At 40.9% G+C, this 17,520-nt stretch overlaps 1 pseudogene; it reads right to left on the reverse strand.

The window, feature by feature from the left end:
* The window catches only part of LOC138602572 (immunoglobulin gamma-1 heavy chain-like), a 38,535-nt pseudogene extending 22,098 nt beyond the window's left edge, over positions 1-16,437 (reverse strand).
* Between the last annotated feature and the right edge of the window lie 1,083 nt (positions 16,438-17,520).

Raw genomic sequence — 17,520 nt, forward strand, 5'->3', positions numbered from 1 at the left:
TTGAACTGACTGAGAGTAGAATTTGTAGCTACCACCACCACCGCTTATAGCAGCGACCCACTCCAGTCCTTTTCCAGGAGCCTGTCTGACCCAGTTCATCCAGTAGCTGCTGAGTGTGAATCCAGAGGCTGTAAACAAGGATAAACAAAAATGATGCAATGACGATTGTTTGAAATTGATGAGAGCTTAATTTAATGTCCTTTCAGCCGTGAGTAGATTTGAGATCAACAGTAACAACTCTGTTGTAGTCAGCTCCATAAGCGCACAGTGCACGTTTCTGTTCAAGTAGACTCTGTAGCATAAATAACGAACTGTTCCATCGGGTGGGTACGTCTTGCTCAAGTCTTTTGATAGGCTGACCCAGTTGTTTCTGGATACTTTGAAGTCGCCAGCAGGCAAGCTGGGAGTGTTGGCCAACGATGCGTCTTTCAGAGGCTATTAAATGCTTCACATGTGATGCTTCATTGTGACGAAACTCCTTCGGCAACGGGAAGCTGGAGTGTACGCTCCATGTACGGCAGGCTGGGTAAATCCGTATCCCTCATGGCCTTTTCCATGTTCTTGGCATTATCTCTTAGAATAACGTGCACTTTTTCCTTCGGTATCCCCGTTGCTCGTAACATGTCACTGAATGCAACTGTGGTGTGTGACCTGCAGAACTCTTGAGGATAAAGAACAACTTTGTTTAGTTTGAAGTTTTGATCAATAAACTGCCCAGTTAGGCTCAACATGGACATGAGACACACACTCGAACTCCAGATGTCACTTGTGAAACTTATCAAAGTGATCTTGTTCTTCATAAGGCTGTCGATAAGCGTATAGATTGTTTGGTATAACTGCGGCTGGCGTACATCTGTGAAATATTTACGCCCCGGCAGAGAGTAACGTAGATCCATGTATGACATGAGTCATCTGAGCCCCTCGTCTTTCACAACTGACAGCGGCTGGTGATCAATACCATTATTTTTGGTGGATTTCTTTCTGACCTTGCTCTCTGGTTGCTGTCATTGAAATGTCTCTGCTGCAGATGTTTGAGTGAGTCGTGGCAGTGTTGCTGATGCCAGCTGCTCTCTCTCCTTAGTGCTACCAGCTCGCTTTGAATACTCGTCATATTCTTTGACGTGACTCAACCTCAAACGTCTGAGATTTGTGGTGTTAAATGTTATCGTTTGCGTTCCCCCACGAGGTACTAACTTGGAACACACCTTGCAAATGACTAATTTATTATCTTTTTCAGACACCAAGTAAAACCGCCAGACCAGTGACGCCGTTTTAGTGTCGCTTAGAGAAATTGTTTTTTTGCATCATCTGATCAGCTCTTATGATCGGCCTTTAATACAGGCCACTGATCAAACCAGTTAGTATGTATATCGGCTGATCACGATCGGTGGCCGACCAATTGGGGCACCGTTAGAATGAACATGACAGTTAATCACAATCAGTATTGCAAAAATGTGTTCCAAGTGTCCCATGTGGTGCTGGCAAATAGAGGAAGTAGTTTTTGTACGACTCTCCTGTTATTGTCTCTCACTGTGACTCTCTGGCACAGTAATACACAGCAGTGTCTTCAGTCTTCAGACTGTTCATCTGCAGATACACCTGCTGTCTGCTGTCGTCTCTGGAGACGGTGAACCGGCCTTGAACTGACTGAGAGTAGGATTTGCTGCCATAACTGTTGATGTAAGCGATCCACTCCAGTCCTTTTCCAGGAGCCTGTCTGACCCAGGCAATGTGGGAGCTGCTGAATGTGAATCCAGAGCCTGTACAGGTCAGTCTGTGGGATTCTCCAGGACGTTTAACCACTGGTCCAGATTGTGTCAGAGTCTGAGCATCAACACCTGGAGAGAGGATAAAAACATCAAGTGAAATCAGCTGCTGACAGATATATACGCTATGTAACATGAATATAGTGATGATCTTCACCTGCCCAGCAGACAGTTAACAGCAGCAGTCCTGTCCTGTAGTCCATCATGTTAAACTGTGTGTCCACTGTTCTCTGTCCTCCTCTCTGCAGTCACATAAGTAGAGGAGGAAGACATCACAGTTTGCATTGACTCCTCCTCACAGAGAGAAAAGGAGTGTGGGAGATTTTCTTTGTGTGGCCTCGACATATTTAGTCATATTTGATCATCATGTTTCCTCTGTTCTAACTGCAGTGTGGTCGGGCAAAGCAAGAAAACTTCATGTAGAAAATGATCATTTACAGTTTCCTCATTCTTTGGAACATAAAAGAAATCTTCCTTCTTTTATTCCCGAATATGAAACACCTCAAATTTCACTGTGTTGAATAACATAGCTTTCAGAATTTAATCTAGAATCTAATATTTACTGACATTTTTAATTGAACCAGAGTCACTCGTATTATTGGTGCCCGAGCACCGATGGGTGCAAAGACCCTTTCTTTTAACCCCAAATGAAGCGCAAATTTCGCAGCTTAAACATGCCGAAAAACTCACCACATTTGGATTGTGCATCAGGTCTGACGAAAAGATTGCTATATTGTGGGTTACGCACATGGGCGTGGCAAAATGGCGTCCCCTAGAAAGTTCCAAATATGGGTTACTTTGACCTACACGTGTGAATTTTGGTAGGTATATATAGCAGGTCAAGATGCACAAAACAGCCTCTTGTTTTTGGTGATTTACAGTGGTCATACTTTAACGAATTCCTCGTAGGGACTTCATCTGATCCTTTTCAAACTCAGTCAGTGTATTGACAACACACTGGACATTCAAAGTTATTACAAGCTTGAGTTTTCATCAAAGGGCGGGGCCTTGGCGGGGGGTCAAAGGCCAAAAACAGAAAATCATTGTAACTCCCATACACAATGTTCAATGTTCTTTATATTTTACATGTATGATAACAGCCCCTGCCTGAACACAACTACATGAAAACATTTCCCATCGGGCCTAGCGCCCCCTACTGGAAACAGGAAATTACATGTTTTACTCTCCAAGCTTCTCCTCCAAGGTGGTAAAACACATCAACATCAAACTTTGGCCAGGAAAGCCTTAAGACCTTGATCAAGGTTTGTGAAAAAACACGGTGAGGTTTCAACAGACGTCGTGACCCTGGTGCCGTGGCGAAGATAACCTTCGCCATGATGCGTCGCCTAACATCAAGGCTTTGATAACGTGGCTGTACTTCATCATCTCTGCACCAAATTTCATATGCTTGAGTCCCGCCCTGAACAGAGTCATTTTTTCATGATAGCTATAGTGCCACACGCTGGTGACAGCCTGTATCAACCCTCATATGCATTGTCCAATCTCCTCACAAATTTTTCATGGGGGTACTGCCCTGAAGAGATCTGCATATACATTTTCACTCACTCTTGGCGCCACCTAGTGGAAAGAGGCAGTAGTAACTCTCATATACAATTTTCAATCAGCTTCAAATTTCATTTGCTTGATTAAAGTCTCGGCCTGAACAGATCTACATAGGAATTTGGGTGATGCTGATAGCACCACCTACTGGTTAACAGCCCCTGGCTGCAGCACATGCTGTGGCTCATGCACACCCTGCTGCTGCAGCACGTCCCGAGGCTGCCTCACACCCCGTAGCCGCGACACTCCCCAACGTGGCCATGGGTGCGAGGGCCCGTTCATCGCCGCTTGCGGCTGTAACTTGTCTGCTGTTTTTCATGTTCTCTGTGTTCAAATGTGTATCAGTGTATTTTTCTGATGATTGAATCAGAGACAACATGAATTTCTGACATGAAAATAGACCAATTATTAAAGGAAGCCTGAGAATAAGAACTTCATTGCTACTGATTTCTTTGCTGCAGTAAGACTTGTTTATTATACTGTTTCATGACAGAAATACAAATGATTTAATCAGCATAGTTAGAAACAGAGATAGACTTTTTATATTGCCTGTTAATAATGCTTATAATCAAGAGAAAATAATAAACACTGTTCTCTTAAAAAACTAAGAAAGGGACATTCTCTGATGATGTTTCCATTATGAGGAACTTATGGACGACTTAGAGGCCAGAACAATCCAAAGTGAGAAAAGAAGTGACACCCTGCAACCAATCAGAGTCAAGTATTGACAGGTGACAGGTGACGAAATAAAGATTAAGTTTATTCACATGAACTTAATCTTTATTGTTGTTTTTATTTTTATTGGATCATGAAGACACGTTAACTTGTAGTTTCGGTTCACATCTCACTGAGGTTAAGTGAAGACATTTTACAAGAACAAGGATTCAGCTAAAGGATGTTTCAGAAGGACAATTTTCAACTACATGCACCATTTTTATGGTAATTTGTGCAAATTTTATGACTTACATTTTATACATGCAGAAACTCTGATTTTGATGGGAGGGTCTGATACTACCACTATAAACTATTTTGCAGTGTTTAACACCTAAATACACTTAAAGCCTGTTTGTCCCACTGAGACTGTTGTTATAATCATTAGTGGTCTGAGGGCTCCTCCTCTGGTGGCTTCATGTTACAAGTGTTCAGGCCATGAGGGGTTTTTGTTCAGCTCTGCTGATGGTTTGTGTTATTGTGGCTCTCTGGCACAGTAATACACAGCAGTGTCTTCAGTCTTCAGACTGTTCATCTGCAGATACAGCTGCTGTCTGCTGTTGTCTCTGGAGACGGTGAACCGGCCTCGAACTGACTGAGAGTAGTATTTGTCGCTACCACCAGGGTTTATAGCAGCAACCCACTCCAGTCCTTTTCCAGGAGCCTGTCTGACCCAGGCCATAAAGAAGCTGCTGAATGTGAATCCAGAGCCTGTACAGGTCAGTCTGTGGGATTCTCCAGGACGTTTAACCACTGGTTCAGATTCTGTCAGAGTCTCACCATCAACACCTGGAGAAAGGATAAAAACATCAAGTGAAATCAGCTGCTGACAGATATATACGCTATGTAACATGAATATAGTGATGATCTTCACCTGCCCAGCAGACAGTTAACAGCAGCAGTCCTGTCCTGTAGTCCATCATGTTAAACTGTGTGTCCACTGTTCTCTGTCCTCCTCTCTGCAGTCACATAAGTAGAGGAGGAAGACATCACAGTTTGCATTGACTCCTCCTCAGGGAGGAATATCATTTGACATTTATCTCTGTTATTTTCAGTTCATCAGACTGAAGCAGTAAGTTCTTCTCTTGTTTGACACCAGAAGATCTGCTCCCATATAAACCTCTATCAGGTGTTAACTGCCCGTGATGTCCTTTCATTATAGATCTCACTGTCGACATGTGTGGGAGGTTTTGTCTCCTTTGTTTCTGGGTATCTGCCCAGAGTTTAGATTGGTATTGAAAGCTTCATTTGTTGTAGTTTGAATAATAAAGGTGACTTCTGGTTCAGTTTCCAATGCTCACATGATTCTGATAATGATCAGTTCTATTGATGGAAACAGAAGAGTTCTTTCATGAAGTCTCAAGTTTTTCTTTCTGCTGTAACAGTGAACTGATGTTGACATCATTGTTGGTCTGAGGGCTCCTCCTGTTGTTCACATTGTAAACTGTGTGTTTACATCAGTGATGCTTGGGGCTGTATTGTAGCCAAAGTCGATGGACAATGTTACCCAGATGTTGACTTATTAATGTTAAGATGTCAGCCATACTTTCAGGCCTATCTCGTTTCTGCAGTTTACATTTCCCCTCAGCTGCAAACACAAATTCAAATGCACTACAGAATTATTACTTCATGCATATGTAGCGATAACTACCTTTTTGGATTAGAAATTTACTCTCGTTGAAAGGGGCACCACCTCCGATTAGGAGGAAAATAAATAGATAGGATTACAGGAAGATTTATCAGTCTCGTTATCTTTTTAGTAAGATCTGAACACATTGACCATAGTTCTGTAATGACAAATATAGACAGACAACGACTTTGATCAGTAAATGAAGACCTTTCATTTATAATAAAATGATGATTAATAAGTGAATAAGTGAGCATACAATGAATATAAAACACTTAAAGAAGATTGTTTCCTGGTTATGAACTAAAGTACTAACTTGGCGATAGTGATAAAGAATATGATTTGATTTAGTTTATGGCGGATAAACGGACGGGTCGGATATCACGTAGATCTCTAAATTTGGAATGGTGAAATTTCAAAATATTATACGCTACATCAACTTTTGATCACAGCAGTGTCGGGTGTTTTATGCCTACTTGTTGCAGCGTTGTCAGAGGGCTTCTCCGGTGGGGTCCAGCTGTAGTTCGCTCCAGTCGGCGGCGTCAAGGGCTCCGCAACGGGTCTCCACCCGGTGAAAGGCCGTAACTGCCGGTCGACAAATGCAAGGATCGATGTTATTTTAGCTGGCCCGAGCATCAACCACGGTGGATCGGTAGAAGTCTCTGGTTAACTGCCTGGGCAAAACACGCTGGTCCTGCGTTCAGTGCTGGTAGTCAAAAGCCGAAGGCGGACAAAACTTCTTAATTGACTCGTTTAAATAACTTAAAAGTAATCTCGCCGGCCGGACGATAATACCTTCAAACTATCAAAGCGGGCTTTACTGAGGTAGGAAAAGAAAGAAAATCAAGCTTGCTGAGCTGGATACAATTACGCGTTACTTTGACGGTCGGGAAGTTAAGGAAAGTACGAAACAAAAGATGGTCCGGAGAAAATAATTAAGGTTAAGAGGAGTATATATGGCTCTTTGGTGGACCGTGAATCCCAAAGGGAAAAAGAAAAAGAAGCCCGGACAAAAGAAAGTTTGTGGTTTTATCAGTGTTGTGAATCGTCACTTTGTGGGCGGACTTGGGCTCTCATCTTACCGCTGCAAACTTTCTTCGTTTAAAATAAAGGAAATTTCCTATATAGTCACGTAGTTACTCGTTTACTTGATTTAAGCGCAAAGTAACATATTCTTTATCACTTGTCAATAGATGTTAAGCAGTTGTTCTTAAAACACACGTTTAATGAAAATAGGAACATAATCATGAACACAAGATTACTACGGCAAACATACTTTATAAGCATTATAGATTATTAAACGGTGCATGAAATTCCTAATCAATTGGTTGCCAGATCTAACTCTAGCGTTACTACATTACAAGAAATAGGGGTTAAATGACTCGTTTTAATAAAGATCGCCGGATTATCAATGATTCACAGACATGTCCACTGGATGGCAGTATGACCACACGGTAGAAGTTACCGTATAAATGTAATTTTATATCTCAGTAAAAATATACGTACAGAAGCGGGAATTGAACCATTTTGCAGGGAAACACAAATTGAGTAACATGAACTTGTTTCCTGAATGATTGGACTACAAGTTTACCTTTATTCAGAACTGATCAAAAAGTACTTCAGAACACACACAAGAATGCTCTTTAATTTATGACTGGCGTCTGTTTTCACAGTGAGAGTAGGAGAGAGGAGGAGGTGTTGGGTGTGTTTATGTTGAGATGAGAGAGAGAGGAGAGACAGATAAGACATAGGAAAGGCAACCATTGTTATTCACTGTCCTTATCAACCAATTCTTGTTGATTCGCCTTTTGGTCTTGTCAGAGGGTACAGTCTTCTCATTAGAATGTTTATGTGTTAATCCATTTGATTGTGAACAAAGACAATTCTACCCAGGCTCGACCAAAGAGGTCTGAGGGTCGTTGTTGATTCACCCCTTCATCTCCTAAAGGGTGGTTTCTTGAAGTGTCCGAGGACTTGATAGTCCACTGGGAAATGTTACTTTTGTCATCTTTATGACTTTTGAGGATAAAACCACTGAGAAGGTTCCAGGATGTCTGGTAAACACCCTCCCCGGTGTTAATCCAAAGGTACGTTAGTTGGAAAGGAATGCATTTAGAGTTAACACTCACCGATAAATGGCTATCAGTATTGCCACACTAGTGAGGTCCACCTCTGTCCTCGCTACTCTGCCCTCAGTTTGTTTCCTTTCAGTTTTGCCCGACCCATTTCCAACTTTTCCGCAGGACTCTTCCTCACTCCGGCCAATTAGGCACGTTCATGCACTGTACAACAGATAAGGGGGGGGCTCGGGGGAACACCTGTTTTTCTTGGCCAGCTGCCCACCCTGCACCTGGCTTTTATACTGAGCCCAGCGAGTTTCTCAGCTTAGGATTCTATTTTTAAAGTTTTAACACTTTAGATTATAAAAACTTATTTTAAAACATTTGACTGAAAAGCCTTAACTATAAAACATTTGACTGTAAAACTTTAACTTTAAGACATTTGAGTGTAAAACTTTAAGGCTTTAGACTATAGAAAAGTTAACTTTAAGACATTTTAACTATAAAGGCATTAGACTATAGGAAAGTTAATTTTAAGGCATTAGACTATAAGACCTTTAACTTTTAAAACATTTCATTTATAAATCTTATGGATATATAACTTCAACTCTAAAACATTTGATTATAAAGTTTCAAACATGTTTCCAACATTATGATGACTTTGGCATCACAAGTAAATAATACAGTCCTGTTCTTTTGTTCTGTAAAGCTGAGGCAGTTTGGTGCATGTTTAGAGGGTGAAAGGTGGTGGTGGTGGGGGGTGGAGATCAGTGTCTCTCTAAGCTTATTTATTTGGCATCAATGGCACATTTTTCTTTATAAATATAAGCATCTCTGCATTTTTGGCAGACCGCTTGTTCCTCTTGTCATCAACACTATCCCCTGCTGTGCTGAAAAGTCTTTTGCTATCTACACTTGTGCATGGTGCACCGAGGTAGGCTCGTGCTGCTTGTGCAAGAGCAGGGAAGCGGCTTTTATTGTCCTGCCAAAAAACAAGTGGCTGCCGGCTTCGTGGGATAACTTGTTCCAATAGGCAGAGGTTCATCTGTGATGATGTTGGGCTGACGATGCCGCCGCCACCATGTTCCCCATCTTCATCCGACAATTCAGCATACATAGCATGCTAGGACCTAGCTCGTGGTACTTTCTCTGGGGGCTTGGAGCCACTTGCTTCTGAACTCGCCTGACTATTCTGTTGCTCCGTTTGGGCAGCTAGGACTTCAGAAAACAGCCCACGTATCTTTGGCTTTAGTGTGTCGGGAAAATATCTCTTTAGACCTTTTTATTTAAAAAAATGAATGTAAACAATAATTTTATGAATTTCGAAGATTGTTCATAAGTCTTGTTTTGATTTGTCATATTTTTATCAAAGCAATGAATACGTTTTAATTTACATTGCTTCTGAATCTAAACATTTTCAATAGCCTACTCATTTTGCTTGCTTTCTTTCCTGTTCTTTAATTCGCTCAGAGCGACATGAGCACTGGACACACACAAACACACATGCGCTCATGAGGTTTTCTCACCTCGGATCTAGGACTGTAGCGATGGTATACAGGCGCTCAGATTCAATGTCCCTAAATCTCCTCTGGACTGCTTCCAACAATGTGGCTCTCGATGTTTTTACTTCATGGTCAGAATCTGCAGTTTTTCTCAAGACGAGTTAAAGCTCTGATGAATGTTATCACATCTGCAGCAGATGCCTTTAATGAGCTGATCTGTTGTGTGAGCTCTTCAAAGCCTGTTGATAGGCTGACCCAGTTGTTTCTGGATACTTGGAGTGTTCGAAATGGCCAACGATGCGTCTTTCAGAGGCTATTAAATGCTTCAAATGTGATGCTTCATTGTGACGAAACTCCTTCGGCAACGGGAAGCTGGAGTGTACGCTCCATGTACGGCAGGCTGGGTAAATCCGTATCCCTCATGGCCTTTTCCATGTTCTTGGCATTATCTCTTAGAATAACGTGCACTTTTTCCTTCGGTATCCCCGTTGCTCGTAACATGTCACTGAATGCAACTGTGGTGTGTGACCTGCAGAACTCTTGAGGATAAAGAACAACTTTGTTTAGTTTGAAGTTTTGATCAATAAACTGCCCAGTTAGGCTCAACATGGACATGAGACACACACTCGAACTCCAGATGTCACTTGTGAAACTTATCAAAGTGATCTTGTTCTTCATAAGGCTGTCGATAAGCGTATAGATTGTTTGATATAACTGCGGCTGGCGTACATCTGTGAAATATTTACGCCCCGGCAGAGAGTAACGTAGATCCATGTATGACATGAGTCATCTGAGCCCCTCGTCTTTCACAACTGACAGCGGCTGGTGATCAATACCATTATTTTGGTGGATTTCTTTCTGACCTTGCTCTCTGGTTGCTGTCATTGAAATGTCTCTGCTGCAGATGTTTGAGTGAGTCGTGGCAGTGTTGCTGATGCCAGCTGCTCTCTCTCCTTAGTGCTACAAGCTCGCTTTGAATGCTCGTCATATTCTTTGACGTGACTCAACCTCAAACGTCTGAGATTTGTGGAGTTGAATGTTATCGTTTGCGTTCCCCCACGAGGTACTAACTTGGAACACACCTTGCAAATGACTAATTTATTATCTTCTTCAGACACCAAGTAAAACCGCCAGACCGGTGACGCCATTTTAGTGTCGCTTAGAGAAATTGTTTTTTGCATCATCTGATCAGCTCTTATGATCGGCCTTTAATACAGGCCACTGATCAAAGCAGTTAGTATGTATATCGGCTGATCACGATCGGTGGCCGACCAATTGGGGCACCGTTAGAATGAACATGACAGTTAATCACTATCAGTATTGCAAAAATGTGTTCCAAGTGTCCCATGTGGTGCTGGCAAATAGAGGAAGTAGTTTTTGTACGACTCTCCTGTTATTGTCTCTCACTGTGGGTCTCTGGCACAGTAATACACAGCAGTGTCTTCAGTCTTCAGACTGTTCATCTGCAGATGCACCTGCTGTCTGCTGTCGTCTCTGGAGATGGTGAAACGGCCTTGAACTGACTGAGAGTAGTATTTGTAGCTACCACCACCACTGCTTATAGCAGTGATCCACTCCAGTCCTTTTCCAGGAGCCTGTCTGACCCAGTTCATATAGTAGCTGCTGAATGTGAATCCAGAGCCTGTACAGGTCAGTCTGTGGGATTCTCCAGGACGTTTAACCACTGGTTCAGATTCTGTCAGAGTCTGAGCATCAACACCTGGAGAGAGGATAAAAACATCAAGTGAAATCAGCTGCTGACAGATATATACGCTATGTAACATGAATATAGTGATGATCTTCACCTGCCCAGCAGACAGTTAACAGCAGCAGTCCTGTCCTGTAGTCCATCATGTTAAACTGTGTGTCCACTGTTCTCTGTCCTCCTCTCTGCAGTCACATAAGTAGAGGAGGAAGACATCACAGTTTGCATTGACTCCTCCTCAGGGAGGAATATCATTTGACTTTTATCTCTGTTATTTTCAGTTCATCAGACTGAAGCAGTAAGTTCTTCTCTTGTTTGACACCAGAAGATCTGCTCCCATATAAACCTCTATCAGGTGTTAACTGCCCGTGATGTTCTTTCATTATAGATCTCACTGTCGACATGTGTGGGAGGTTTTGTCTCCTTTGTTTCTGGGTATCTGCCCAGAGTTTAGATTGGTATTGAAAGCTTCATTTGTTGTAGTTTGAATAATAAAGGTGACTTCTGGTTCAGTTTCCAATGCTCACATGATTCTGATAATGATCAGTTCTATTGATGGAAACAGAAGAGTTCTTTCATGAAGTCTCAAGTTTTTCTTTCTGCTGTAACAGTGAACTGATGTTGACATCATTGTTGGTCTGAGGGCTCCTCCTGTTGTTCACATTGTAAACTGTGTGTTTACATCAGTGATGCTTGGGGCTGTATTGTAGCCAAAGTCGATGGACAATGTTACCCAGATGTTGACTTATTAATGTTAAGATGTCAGCCATACTTTCAGGCCTATCTCGTTTCTGCAGTTTACATTTCCCCTCAGCTGCAAACACAAATTCAAATGCACTACAGAATTATTACTTCATGCATACGTGTATTGGTGTTCCTCTAAATAACTTTATTTAAATAGTTTTATTTTAATTCATGACATTCTTGATTTAAACGTGTTTATGAATGTTATGTGTGTGAAGCAGGGAGGGGCAGTCGAGTAGAAACATGCCTGGAAATCACCTTTGCTTCACATGTGATATTTTCATTTCAGAACACTCAACATTTAAAATGTCCCAACATTTACAGAATATAAATGTCTGAATGTTTTGCACTGAGAGACATTTGATTTTTAAGCATCATGTAATTTATTTTCAAATTGCAAACAACCAGAAGCATTCATTGATAATATTTATTAAAATCAGCGTTGCTGTAACAATGAAGAAGAGCACTAATGGAAACTAAAGGAGCAGCCGTGAATAGAAACTAGAAACCAGCAAGAGGAGAAGACACTTTATGTCCTAATAAGGCAACACACAAGGAGGCTTATTTACATCCATAGGACAGTAAAGTTTATTAAAATGTTTTCTCTCCGTCTCACAGAAAGAGTTGGTGAAACTTCAGTCATATCAAACGTCATGAGATTGATGTTTAAATCACATTTTTTATGTCCTAAATAATAAACACCACCATGACTTTGGCTAAAGACCGGTTCAGTCTTTAATGCACGTATGATTCTGATAACTTATCAGTTTGATATTTTTTAGTATGTTCTCAAAAAGGAACTGACTTTCAGAGACGAGGAACACTGAGCAAAGTAATCAACCTCATTTGTATAAGTTGTCGAATGCTTTAATATTTAATAATGTATCGTGGAGTTTGTTACTGTGACAACATACACTATTTTATCAGTGATTGGAACATTGTCTATTATTTCCAATGTTCTAAAGACTGTTTCTGTTGTTGCTGTAACAGTGAACTGATGTTGAAATCTTTGGTGGTCTGAGGGCTCCTCCTGTGGTGGCTTCATGTTAGTGTTCACAAGGGGAGAAACTGTTTTTATCGATGATACTTGGTGCTCAAATATTGTAAAAGTTAATAATATTTCCCAGATGTCAAGTTTTTAAAGTTCAGATTTCAGCATAAAGTTATCAGCACTATCTTGTTGCTGCCGTTTACATTCCCCCAAACAACAAATCCAAAAAGAGTGCAACAGAATTATAATTTTAATTGTGCTAATGAACCAGTGTATTAGTATCTAAATAACTCAAATATGACAATGTATCTTTTTCTATTCTACTTTAAACAATGTGTCCTTTTGTTCTGTGTGTTGCAGGAATGGGCTAAAACATTGAATCATTGTGGAACTCTGTTGTGCAATGACAAATGAATGATGTTGAATTCTTGATGGAAACGACTTTAACATTCAGACGAATGAGATTAAACAAGACTTCAACATTGAATCTATAATAAGAATTTACATTATGGCACATCAGTATTACAAACATATGTTCCAACTGTCCCCAGTGATGGTTGTAAACAGAGGAAGTAGTTTTTGTACGACTCTCCTGTTATTGTCTCTCACTGTGTCTCTTCTGGCACAGTAATACACAGCAGAGTCTTCAGTCTTCAGACTGTTCATCTGCAGATACGCCTGCTGTCTGCTGTTGTCTCTGGAGATGGTGAATCTGCCCTGGACTGAACTCGAGTAATGGATAGGAGTACTGGCTTTGCTGATGTAAGCGATCCACTCCAGTCCTTTTCCAGGAGCCTGTCTGACCCAGTTCAAATAGTAGCTGCTGAGTGTGAATCCAGAGGCTGTACAGGTCAGTCTGTGGGATTCTCCAGGACGTTTAACCACTGGTTCAGATTCTGTCAGAGTCTGAGCATCAACACCTGGAGAGAGGATAAAAACATCAAGTGAAATCAGCTGCTGACAGATATATACGCTATGTAACATGAATATAGTGATGATCTTCACCTGCCCAGCAGACAGTTAACAGCAGCAGTCCTGTCCTGTAGTCCATCATGTTAAACTGTGTGTCCACTGTTCTCTGTCCTCCTCTCTGCAGTCACATAAGTAGAGGAGGAAGACATCACAGTTTGCATTGACTCCTCCTCAGGGAGGAATATCATTTGACTTTTATCTCTGTTATTTTCAGTTCATCAGACTGAAGCAGTAAGTTCTTCTCTGGTTTGACACCAGAAGATCTGCTCCCATATAAACCTCTATCAGGTGTTAACTGCCCGTGATGTTCTTTCATTATAGATCTCACTGTCGACATGTGTGGGAGGTTTTGTCTCCTTTGTTTCTGGGTATCTGCCCAGAGTTTAGATTGGTATTGAAAGCTTCATTTGTTGTAGTTTGAATAATAAAGGTGACTTCTGGTTCAGTTTCCAATGCTCACATGATTCTGATAATGATCAGTTCTATTGATGGAAACAGAAGAGTTCTTTCATGAAGTCTCAAGTTTTTCTTGCTGCTGTAACAGTGAACTGATGTTGAAATCTTTGGTGGTCTGAGGGCTCCTCCTGTGGTGGCTTCATGTTAGTGTTCACAAGGGGAGAAACTGTTTTTATCGATGATACTTGGTGCTCAAATATTGTTAAATAATAATAAATAATAATAAAAGTTAATATTTCCCAGATGTCAAGTTTTTAAAGTTCAGATTTCAGCATAAAGTTATCAGCACTATCTTGTTGCTGCTGTTTACATTCCCCCAAACAACAAATCCAAAAAGAGTGCAACAGAATTATAACTTTAAGTGTGCTAATGAACCAGTGTATTAGTATCTAAATAACTCAAATATGACAATGTATCTTTTTCTATTCTACTTTAAACAATGTGTCCTTTTGTTCTGTGTGTTGCAGGAATGGGCTAAAACATTGAATCATTGTGGAACTCTGTTGTGCAATGACAAATGAATGATGTTGAATTCTTGATGGAAACGACTTTAACATTCAGACGAATGAGATTAAACAAGACTTCAACATTGAATCTATAGTATGGATTTAAGAGGGGTGCTCCGATCCTGAGTTTTCAGGCCAATCACCGGATGCAGGATCTGCCGATGCCGATCACAGGGTCTTTTTGAAGCCCTGGATGGATTGTGTAGCTCTATTTATTGTTTTAACATGATCTATTCATTTAATTGACAGCACCTGTTGGAGACCCCCCCTCGCTCTGGCTCTCTGCCCTCAGTTTGTTTCCTTTCAGTTTTGCCCGACCCATTTCCAACTTTTCCGCAGGACTCTTCCTCACTCCGGCCAATTAGGCACGTTCATGCACTGTACAACAGATAAGGGGGGGGCTCGGGGGGACACCTGTTTTTCTTGGCCAGCTGCCCACCCTGCACCTGGCTTTTATACTGAGCCCAGCGAGTTTCTCAGCTTAGGATTCTATTTTTAAAGTTTTAACACTTTAGATTATAAAAACTTATTTTAAAACATTTGACTGAAAAACCTTAACTATAAAACATTTGACTTTAAAACTTTAACTTTAAGACATTTGACTAAAACTTTAAGGCTTTAGACTATAGAAAAGTTAACTTTAAGACATTTTAACTATAAAGGCATTAGACTATAGGAAAGTTAATTTTAAGGCATTAGACTATAAGACCTTTAACTTTTAAAACATTTCATTTATAAATCTTATGGATATATAACTTCAACTCTAAAACATTTGATTATAAAGTTTCAAACATGTTTCCAACATTATGATGACTTTGGCATCACAAGTAAATAATACAGTCCTGTTCTTTTGTTCTGTAAAGCTGAGGCAGTTTGGTGCATGTTTAGAGGGTGAAAGGTGGTGGTGGTGGGGGGTGGAGATCAGTGTCTCTCTAAGCTTATTTCTTTGGCATCAATGGCACATTTTTCTTTATAAATATAAGCATCTCTGCATTTTTGGCAGACCGCTTGTTCCTCTTGTCATCAACACTATCCCCTGCTGTGCTAAAAAGTCTTTTGCTATCTACACTTGTGCATGGTGCACCGAGGTAGGCTCGTGCTGCTTGTCACCAAGTAAAACCGCCAGACCGGTGACGCCATTTTAGTGTCGCTTAGAGAAATTGTTTTTTTGCATCATCTGATCAGCTCTTATGATCGCCCTTTAATACAGGCCACTGATCAAACCAGTTAGTATATCGGCTGATCACGATCGGTGGCCGACCAATTGGGGCACCGTTAGAATGAACATGACAGTTAATCACAATCAGTATTGCAAAAATGTGTTCCAAGTGTCCCATGTGGTGCTGGCAAATAGAGGAAGTAGTTTTTGTACGACTCTCCTGTTATTGTCTCTCACTGTGGGTCTCTGGCACAGTAATACACAGCAGTGTCTTCAGTCTTCAGACTGTTCATCTGCAGATACAGCTGCTGTCTGCTGTTGTCTCTGGAGATGGTGAACCGGCCTTGAACTGACTGAGAGTAGAATTTGCCGCTACTATCACCGTAGATGAGAGCGATCCACTCCAGTCCTTTTCCAGGAGCCTGTCTGACCCAGGCCATGCTGTGGCTGCTGAATGTGAATCCAGAGCCTGTACAGGTCAGTCTGTGGGATTCTCCAGGACGTTTAACCACTGGTTCAGATTCTGTCAGAGTCTGAGCATCAACACCTGGAGAGAGGATAAAAACATCAAGTGAAATCAGCTGCTGACAGATATATACGCTATGTAACATGAATATAGTGATGATCTTCACCTGCCCAGCAGACAGTTAACAGCAGCAGTCCTGTCCTGTAGTCCATCATGTTAAACTGTGTGTCCACTGTTCTCTGTCCTCCTCTCTGCAGTCACATAAGTAGAGGAGGAAGACGTCACAGTTTGCATGAATTTCTTTTCTGAGAGGATGATGGTGTCTCTCTCTCTCTCTCTCTCGCTCTCTCTCTCTCTCTCTCTGTCTCTCTCTCTCTCTCTCTCTCTTTCTCTCTCTCTCTCTCTCTCTCTCTCTCTCTCTCTCTGTCACATTTTTTGTCATTATTGATCCAGTTTCTTCTTCTTATAACTTTATTCAGAATTGAATAGAAAATATAACAACCACAGACTTCATGTAATAAATGCAGATCTACAGTTTTCTCATTCTCTGACACATGAACAGAAACCCTTCCTTTCTTTGTGACTCTATAAAATGAACAAACGTTTCAGTGCAATCAGAGACAGTCGAAGGTTTTTCAATGTTTTTAACCACATAGATTTCAGGGTTAAGTCCTCATATTTACTAAACTGGACAGAAGTTTCTCCTACTCATCACATGACTGTTTTGAGTGTCTATGAAGAATTATAGAATAATGTGTTGTTTCCTCGTTTTTGACGCCATTGGGACACAATACATTTCTGTTATGTGATAAACTAATTGATGAATGGAGCCTGAATATTTAGATTTATTGCCATGACTGCCTCACTGTGATTGTTGTTCAAAGGACAGTAAAGGACTGTTTGAAGATATGTGGACACAGTTTCACCTCAAATACAGAGAATTTAATCAACATAGTGTCAAACAGAAAACAGTCTTTGTCCATCATCTGTAAACATTGCTTCACAGTAAAAACACACACACATTATTTTTCTTCATAAGAGAAAAAACAACTTTCTATATTAATGTTGATTTTCAGGTTGAATGTGAATTTCAGATTCAGCTGAATGAGATGAAAAAAGATCCCAACATTGAGTCAATCAGTGGAATTTCTATCACTGCCAGATAATTGAATGAATGTGAGTCACAGTAATGCTGGTTTGATTAGATTTCACACTCACGAGGAAACTACAGAGAAAGTAACTTTAGTGAGAAACAGGAAGTATGTTTGAGCACTTTAATGAATCTCATTCCAATC

The sequence above is a fragment of the Semicossyphus pulcher genome, unplaced genomic scaffold, assembly GCF_022749685.1.
Source record: "Semicossyphus pulcher isolate SPU_LCO1_2020_fin unplaced genomic scaffold, fSemPul1.0.p SCAF_23, whole genome shotgun sequence".
NCBI lineage: Eukaryota > Metazoa > Chordata > Actinopteri > Labriformes > Labridae > Semicossyphus > Semicossyphus pulcher.